Raw genomic sequence first — 9,595 nt, forward strand, 5'->3', positions numbered from 1 at the left:
TAATGAATTGTTTGGGGAAAAAAGGAAAAACATCGTGATGTGTATCGTGTATCGCCGAAAGGTCAGAAAATATCGTGATATCATATTTAGGCCATATCGCCCAGCCCTAATCGACGGCCTGAGGGCATTAGTTTGTAATGGGTGTGAAGGGTGTGTGTGTTGTCCTCAACTATTTGGGAGGCCTTCTTAACTGTCCGTTTCTTGTGGATGCTGCCGAGTGGCTCCTGGTCCTTCCCAATGATCTTACCGCTGATTAATGGAAAGTTCGGACCACAAAGCGCCTGGAAGGGTTAAAGAATGACGCGCTTCCAATTGGTAACGGCGATGGTCAACTGGCAGCGGAACCAGTTAGCGTTAAGTCAGCTACGTTACTTGTATCTTTGTGTGCTAAGTGCTAACGCTAGAGTTTTGAGAGTTATAGCGTCAAGAATTTAAGTACCCTAACTTTTCCGTTTTTAATAGCACTTTATTGTAAATCATCCCTCAGGGCAAAACGACGTTGTTTAGTCACATTTCTAGGAATTGTGTGCCTTCATTTTATTTAAACAAAACATGAAACAAGGCTACTGTAGGCTTACTGAACAGATATTGAATAATTAATTGACGGAAGCATCATACGGATGCCCAATGTTTCACGTTTCAAAACATATATTGTTTGTTTATCACGCCTTTTTCGGAGATGCGCTGCTGTGTATAAATGTCCGTTCTATATACCGTGAACTTTCATTAATTTGATCTTGCTCCGAGAGACAGACCCTTCTGAGAGATTGAGATTATACATTATTCTATTTGTATGCTGGTGACATGGTATGTTGATATTTATTTTGTTTAAATAAATTACCTATAGCCTACTAGTTATGTCTCCCGTTGTATTGGTTTGCCCTCTTGTGGACATATGCGCAACATGGTTCGAACCTATGTTTAAACATTTTTTAGAAGGAATATTCTAATGTCATTTTTGGCCAATTTTGTACAGCCCTACTGGGAGGCGACACATCCCATGATCTCCAACGTTACGCCGCTAGTTTGATCCACTGTGTCCTCCCAACTATGTGTTTTAAATCCCTTTCTATGATTAGTATCCATTTGTTGGATAGACAAGAGTTGACGTTATGTTCTAATTTAAAAATAAACCAACAGACAGTTATAACTTCCGTAAATTTTCTATCCTTTCATTGATGGTAAATGGTGCATTTATATAGCAGCTTTTATCCAAAGCGCTTTAAAATGTGTTCCTCGCATTTTACCCATTCACTCACACACCGAAGGCAGAGGCAACCATGCAAGGTGCCAACCTGCTCATCGGGAGCAATTAGGGGTTAACGGTGTCAAGGACACTTCGACACGCTGCCCGGGAGGAGCAGGAATTGAACCTGGAACCTCCGGATTACCAGACGACTGCTCTACCTACCGAGCACTGTCACCTGAAACAATGTAGCTGCAGCCTTAGTTAGCACATTGTGCAAACATACTGTTGCTGGTCTGGACTGGTCATACACCAGTGAGGGCGGTGGGCTGGTAATAGGGGTGGGAATCACCAGTTTCATCACGATACGATACGATATAGATTTTGGACAATATTTTCCGATATCACAAAGTCTGCCATGATACGATACGATTCGATTCAGGTGCCTGCGATCGATATGAGACGATATTATATGCCCATTTAACACAGTCAGTAACATTTAAATCAACAAAAAAAAAGGCAATCGAAATATCATTTGACATTTTTTTTTGGGCTCTTCCAGATAATTAAATGAAAAACAATATTGTTTTTAATACAAATAGACCTCCTGTTCACTGTTTTTGGTTCGTTATATTTTTTTTTTCAATATTCATATCATATTCACTGTCACAGAGCTGTATTTTGGCTGGAAAAGGCATATTGGGAGTCGGAAGGTGCAGTACCGGCCAGATCCTGGTAGTGGCGCTGTCTCGAGAATGCACCCTCCTTCCCAGTCCCCACTTCTCTCTGCCTATGGCTCTGGGTTAGCTTGTTGTTAGCTTACGCTAACGTAACGTTAATTTCGATCCTTAACGCGATGTGGGCATAATGGAATGGCGAGGATTGCAAAGCAGGTTAGATGCATTTGACCCGTTGCGGAATAAAACAGCAGGGACATGTTTTGGGTTGCAGAATAGGCACACTAGCCTTGCTCTAGTGACTCTAGTGCTCTAGACGCTACTGCTGTGTGCTGTTGATCCGAGCCGAGCGGATACGACACTCCATGGGATTTTCAAAATAAGAATATCGCAATATGAATCGATCTTTTTACGTTGCATCGATCCTATTTGATTATTGATAATAGATCGATATATCGATCTGGATCGATGTATCGTCCCACCGCTAGTTGGTTATGTACTCTGTGGACGAAGCCTGAACACAGTAACAGTAACACAGACTACCGTGGCATGCCTACGGTTGAACACAACATCAACCACGGAATAAGATGGAAGGCAGCATTGCTTTGCATCGTGCTTCTCAGAACTATAGAGGGGTGGAAACGGGAGCGAATACATATGGGCATCGTCGTTATGCAAGATGGATACTCTCCTTCACCCGAGAATGGACGCACCTTAATAGTATAGGATTACACCTCAAGTAGGCGGTCAGGTGGCGTAACGGAGATTGCGTTCGTCACCAAACCCCAGAGCGGCTGGATTCGCCTGTTCGAATCCAGCTCACAGCTCCGGGGTTGTCACCAGCTTGGCTGGCCGTTCACACTAATACAATTGGCAGTATTAGAGGGTGGGAGAAGCTGGAGGGGTGGGTCCGGGTCGTTGTAAACAGCGACTACTACAGTTTGGTCAGGGCGCCTGCTAAGCGCGGATAGGACCTGAGTGGGATAGTGTGATCCTTCCACACGCTACGCCCTCTCAGTGAGAATCCGCGCTGCCAGGTGAAAAGAAGCAGTTGATTGGCTGGACATGTGTGGGAGGAAGCACGTGGTAGCCTCCACTCTCCCAGACCGACTGTGGGGGGTAAGTGCGCAGCGACCAGGAAGGGGATTGGGAATTGGCATAACGACTAACATTGGGATGGGAGAAAATCGGAGGAAAATGGAGGGGGGAAAATATCAATAATATAAAAAAAAAAAAAATGAAATTGTCCAATCTCTAAGTGGCTAGGACGAGGTCATCCGCTGTAATGGGTTGACTTGTTGAACCCTGGTAGTGTGAGACTTGACGAGAATATAGAAATGACAAAAAAAGGAGGTATTTTACTATTGAGCCACAGTCCACCACCCACAGCAGGCCCCAGCTCGCCTCACAGCACCATGACTCACTTCCTGACGGGGCATGTGTGTAGAAAATGCACATTCACCTATTGTCATCTGTCTCCACTCATTCTCCATAGACAACAAAGGTCAAAATTGGGAGGGGGGTTGGGGGGGGGCTATCAAATCATCTGGATGTTTTCCAAGTAGGTTCAACAAATGTATCCGAGTTGGGGCAGAAAAGTTCAACATTTTTCATTACTGCTAAATTAAAGTGACCGGTTACTGGAACTTGCAGGGCTGTACAGTGCGACGAGGTTATCGCAAATTGCCCCTATTTATGGCCTGTGTGAGTGGAGAAAAATATATGGGCACACCTTTGCGAGTAGTAATTTCAACCCTTGCATTCGCATTTTATTCCTAAATTGATGACGATCAAACGATGACGTCACTCACGCGAGCTGAGCACTCAGGTATGATCAGCGGGAACAATCGACTGAGCACTCACTCTGATTGTGTACGCAGCTGCCAGTCTGATTTAGCTACTAGGCTAAAATGAAGAAAAGTAAAGTTAGTATTGCTTCATATTTTCGACTCGTTGGATCCTAGTGAGCCGTCGAATGAAAAAGTGACCGTCGAGAACAGTGAGCCAGTAGTGGCAGTAGCATCCGTTACAGCAGGTATGGCTAACGTCATTAGCGACAGCAACGCTAGTATCGTTAGCACTGAGTCTGCCGACGTTACTAGCGATGAAGATGGTGAGATAGCTGCACCCGCCAGTGCCACCACTGTCGCAACTAAAAGGTCCCCAAGCCCAAGTTCAGGTCGGATTGGATGAAACTATTCCCCTGGCTAGTATTTGAGAATGACCTAATGTTTTGCAAATACTGCAAGGGACAGAAGCAGGTGGGAAAAACGGCGTTTCCGAGGCGGATCAACGGAGGCAGCTTAAAATAAAAATGAATATCGCCTACTTCATCGCCAAGGAAGAGGAGCCGTTCGTTAAGTTTGGGCCACTCATTACTCTTCACAAGAAGAATGGCGTTGATATAAATCCAACATACGACAACCATGTTAGGTAATATTTTTCCAATAGTAATACCTTGCATTTCAATTATTTGTTTTTCTAAATGCTACCCAAAACAATGTAATGGTATCTTAGGATGCAAGTGTACCATGATTAGTAGGGATGCCCCGATCGATCAGCGATCGGTATCGGCCAATAATCAGTATAAATATGAGATTGGTGAATTCTGATAATGCTTTATTTTCGCCGATCGTGAAAACCGATCGAAGATGCGCGGAGTTCTCACTCGCTGACTTCTCTCTCAGGCACACAGCTGCTGCTGCAGCGCACTGCCCCTCCCCCTCCTCCTCCCCCTCCCAGACTCCTCATGTCAACAAGCTCCGCCAATAGTCTGCATGAGCAGCTCCGTTAGCTAGGTAGCTAACGTTAGCTCACATTAGCTCACTGTTTAAACGAAATTACCCAGTAAACTAAATAGTTCACTTTAGTTTAATACATGATGCATTGTCTAACGGTATCTAGCTAGCTAGCTACTGATAGCTCCTGATATCAACAAGCTCCGCCAATAGTCTGAGATCATCACAACACACACACCATTGCATTAATCAGGAGGACAAGAAACTCTGCATACCTTTGTTTCACAATGAAAAGTGCTTTATAAATAAAATGAATTATTATGATTGTAAATAACCCCATGAAAGGTTTATTATTTTTATGGGTAATTACCCGCTTCATATTTGTGATGTTACTGGTTTCAGGGTGTGCCTAAAGTGATCAGTGTGTTGGGCCGTTTATAGAGATCTATGCCAATTAATGTTTATGTATATCCGGGACTTTTTTGAGAGGCCTACTACGGTATGTGTATATGTGACCTTTATTTTGAAAACCGTGTTGCGACGCAACCTTGTTTAAGTTTGCGCTTTTGACAGTGAAATGTTCAGTTCAACTTAGCTCGAAGGAAAGACTCTAATCAAAAAGGTTTAATGGACCTGTATGAGGCCATAGCTCTTACGGTGGGACTTTATAGAAGAGGAATGTAATACTATGCAAAACAAGAAATAAACAGTGATTTTACCAGCAGTAAGTTGCAAGCCACTTTCATATACAGGGAACCGTGTCAATTATTAGTATTATCTTATTTGCACATTGTCTCATTATTAGATAGATAGGTTGATACTTTATTGATCGCGGAGGGACATTTAAGTAGACAGTATTTAAGTATTGAAAAACGAGGGGCGGTCAGGTGGCGTAGCGGAGATTGTGTTCGTCACCAACGCCGGAGATGCTGGGTTCGAGCCCAGCTCCCGGCTTTGTCACCAGCTTGGCTGGCCGTTCACACTAATACAATTGGCAGTATTAGGGGGTGTGGAAAGCTGGCGGGTGGGTCCTGGGCGTTGTGGACAGCGACCCCTAGAGTTCGGTCGGGGCGCCTGCTCAGCGAGGGTAGGATCTGGAGAGAGGTAGTGCGACCTTCCACACGTTACACTCTCCCAGTGAGAATCTGAGCGGCCAGGCTGGCTGCCGGCTGGCTGCACATGCGTCGGAGGAAAGCATGTGACAGTCTCCGGCCTCTCGGACCAACAGTAAGGGGGGTGCGCAACAACCAGGAAGGGGGTTGGGAATTGGCATAACGACTAACAGTGGGATGGGAGAAAAAAATATCGGAAAAAGGAGGGGGAAAAAGATAATTACAAAAAAGAAAAAAGAAAAAGTATTGAAAAACGTCCTAATAGTGGGCGACGACTCACCTAATGCATGGCTGAACGTTAGAAGTGTCTGTGTCCCCGTCAATCATCACTGCCAGGTCTGACTTAATTTAATCAGCTATGGTCTCTTATCATCTCTCCACATCGGACGTGGTTGTCATAAGATGGACTGATATCCGCTCCGTTCTTCTTGCAGAGCAAAATTAGCGGCTTAAACTTATTGAAAGGAAGTTCTTCTTTGACAACATTCAGTTTCTATTAGATTGTTCGCTAGGAATTATGGGATTTGGTGTTGGATGTATGGACTCTACGCAGACGGGACATGGTATTTAATCGCACGATAGACTACAACTACCAAGTTGTGTGGCCCAGATTCACTTCACACGCAAATCTTTTTTTCACACAGGCTAATTCATTCATTGCCGACAGATTTTTTCATAGCACCGCAACATTATGTCGCACTGTACAGCCCTGGTTGTAGGCTAATGTTTTACTATTTTTTGTATCCAATTTGTATTGATTAATTTAGGAGTGAAATGCGAATGAAGGGTTGAAATCACTACTCGCAAGGTTGCCCCCAAATATTATTTTCCACTCGCACGGGCCAAATTAAGGGGCAATTTGCGATCATCTCGTCGCAGTGTACAGCCCAGGCCACGTGAGCGGATCGGCGCTCTTTAAAGCTTGGTCCGCTCCGCTAATCGCTCATGTTGACCCCGCCCCCAAGTCGCTCTCCGCTCGCTCCCCGCTCACCTTGAATCGAGCGATCCCCGCTCCCCGCGCCAGATCGCTCGGCAGATTTTTTTTTTTTTTTGGAGCATGGTGTAAATTAGCTCAAACTACAACAGTCTACACCCCCTGGGCCTCTTAACAATTGTTTGTATTGAGCCGCATTGTAATTGTACCCATTCTGCAATGTTAAATAACGTTGTTTATCCATTCACTAGCTCTATTAAGCGATGATAGGCTAGCCGAGCCACAATGCTATGGTCGCTGCCATTAACGTTAGCATGTAAGCTAACGACAACAACAATGGCGTCGATACTTTTTCTAACAGGAGTGAGTGACAAAGCCTGAACAGGATATCACAGGTTCACCCTTCTCATTGGTTGAAAATGGCCTTCATGTTTGTACATCGCCATCTGTTGCTTTGGCATTGTACTGCATGTATATATTACATCAACAGTGTTAAACCACTGTGAGCGGCCTGGAGTGGATTGGAGCGGAGGAGAACTCTCGCTCCGGACGTCGCGCCGACTCATTTTAAAACCCACTCCTCGCTCACGTCAAAACCGCCCGCTCCGCGCCCGGCGCCGCTCACGCGCCGCACCGCTCACATGGCCTGGTACAGCCCTGACTGTATAAAGACAACGGAAATCTATTTTATTTTTGTTAAACAGCCTACAATATGACATAACCTAGTTCTAGATTATGATAGGCTATAATCAGTCTCACTCATCAAAATGTTTTCTAGGTTATGGTATCTCAAACTAATTAGGCCCTCTGCTATGACAAATGTATAATAATACAACCATACTTTTTTAACTACAGAAGTCTGCTGCATTTGGCTCACAGAGTGACTCCCCCCACTCAGAAGCAACCTAAACTCCGCTTTTTTTTTGCAGCATATTAAGTACACAAATTAGTCCAAAGATGATAAAAGGCTCAACAGGGCAGTCGCAGAGTTCATCTGTATGGACCAAGTTCCAACAGTTGAGAAAGCTGGGTTCAGAAACCTTGTACAGCAACTGTTTTGAGTGCAAAAAAAGCACCTATTCTCCAGCATTTTGAATGCCATTGCTTTTAATTTAATTTATTTATTCTTGTCATTGTTCATTGTTGTGTTTTAAAATAAAGAACAATAATGACATCTGAGAGTGTTTCCCTGATTTTGAGGAACAGTATCGAAATTCATATTGGTATAGTATCGAAACAAACAGTTTGGTATCGTGACAACCCTAGTGTGTATGTCATTTGATGTTTTACCATCAAGGACCACATTGGAAATAAGTGGTTTGTTATACTTTAATGTGTTTTCCTTTTGGGCAGTGCCTACATCTGTGATGTATGTGTTTTCACCCACACTAAAAATCAATCAATCAACAGAGAGCTACATCGCATCGCTGAAGAGCTTGGTGTGAATATCTGCCAACCGTCCACCGTCAAAGGCACACGCTGGATCCCTCATGTCCACAGAGCCCTCAAAGTGTTCCTGCGGCATGGAGAGGGCAAGGACCTGGATCCCTCATGTCCACAGAGCCCTCAAAGTGTTCCTGCGGCACGGAGAAGGCAAGGACCTGGATCCCTCATGTCCACAGAGCCCTCAAAGTGTTCCTGCAGCATGGAGAGGGCAAGGACCTGGATCCCCCATGTCCACAGAGCCCTCAAAGTGTTCCTGCAGCACGGAGAGGGCAAGGACCTGGATCCCTCATGTCCACAGATCCCTCAAAGTGTTCCTGCGGCACGGAGAGGGCAAGGACCTGGATCCCTCATGTCCACAGAGCCCTCAAAGTGTTCCTGCGGCATGGAGAGGGCAAGAACCTCGCCACAGACCATGGCCAGTACTCTGTTGTCCTGCAGCACATGGAGCACCTGGCCAGTACTCTGTTGTCCTGCAGCACATGGAGCACCTGGCCAGTACTCTGTTGTCCTGCAGCACATGGAGCACCTGGCCAGTACTCTGTTGTCCTGCAGCACATGGAGCACCTGGCCAGTACTCTGTTGTCCTGCAGCACATGGAGCACCTGGCCAGTACTCTGTTGTCCTGCAGCACATGGAGCACCTGGCCAGTACTCTGTTGTCCTGCAGCACATGGAGCACCTGGCCAGTACTCTGTTGTCCTGAAGCACATGGAGCACCTGGCCAGTACTCTGTTGTCCTGCAGCACATGGAGCACCTGGCCAGTACTCTGTTGTCCTGCAGCACATGGAGCACCTGGCCAGTACTCTGTTGTCCTGCAGCACATGGAGCACCTGGCCAGTACTCTGTTGTCCTGCAGCACATGGAGCACCTGGCCAGTACTCTGTTGTCCTGCAGCACATGGAGCACCTGGCCAGTACTCTGTTGTCCTGCAGCACATGGAGCACCTGGCCAGTACTCTGTTGTCCTGCAGCACATGGAGCACCTGGCCAGTACTCTGTTGTCCTGCAGCACATGGAGCACCTGGCCAGTACTCTGTTGTCCTGCAGCACATGGAGCACCTGGCCAGTACTCTGTTGTCCTGCAGCACATGGAGCACCTGGCCAGTACTCTGTTGTCCTGCAGCACATGGAGCACCTGGCCAGTACTCTGTTGTCCTGCAGCACATGGAGCACCTGGCCAGTACTCTGTTGTCCTGCAGCACATGGAGCACCTGGCCGGTGCAGGTTCAGTGGAGATTGGAGGACGGGCAAAGAAGGTGGTCAGTTTTACACTAAATTAAATAAATAAAACTAAAAATTACATTTCAGACTTGAGTAATTGGCAGGCAGGGAGGGGAATACATTTTAACCCAAATGTATTTTGTATTGATCTACTCACTGATGCAGATAAAGAGAGAGATGGAGAATGCACTTTTTTGTGTATTCTGCCATTTTCTCTCCGACATGTTCGAGGAGCTCTCTACACTTAGCCTCACCCTGCAGAAGAATGACCTCATCCTCCCC

Source organism: Notolepis coatsorum, assembly GCF_963971535.1.
Source record: "Notolepis coatsorum genome assembly, chromosome: 11".
Lineage (NCBI taxonomy): Eukaryota > Metazoa > Chordata > Actinopteri > Aulopiformes > Paralepididae > Notolepis > Notolepis coatsorum.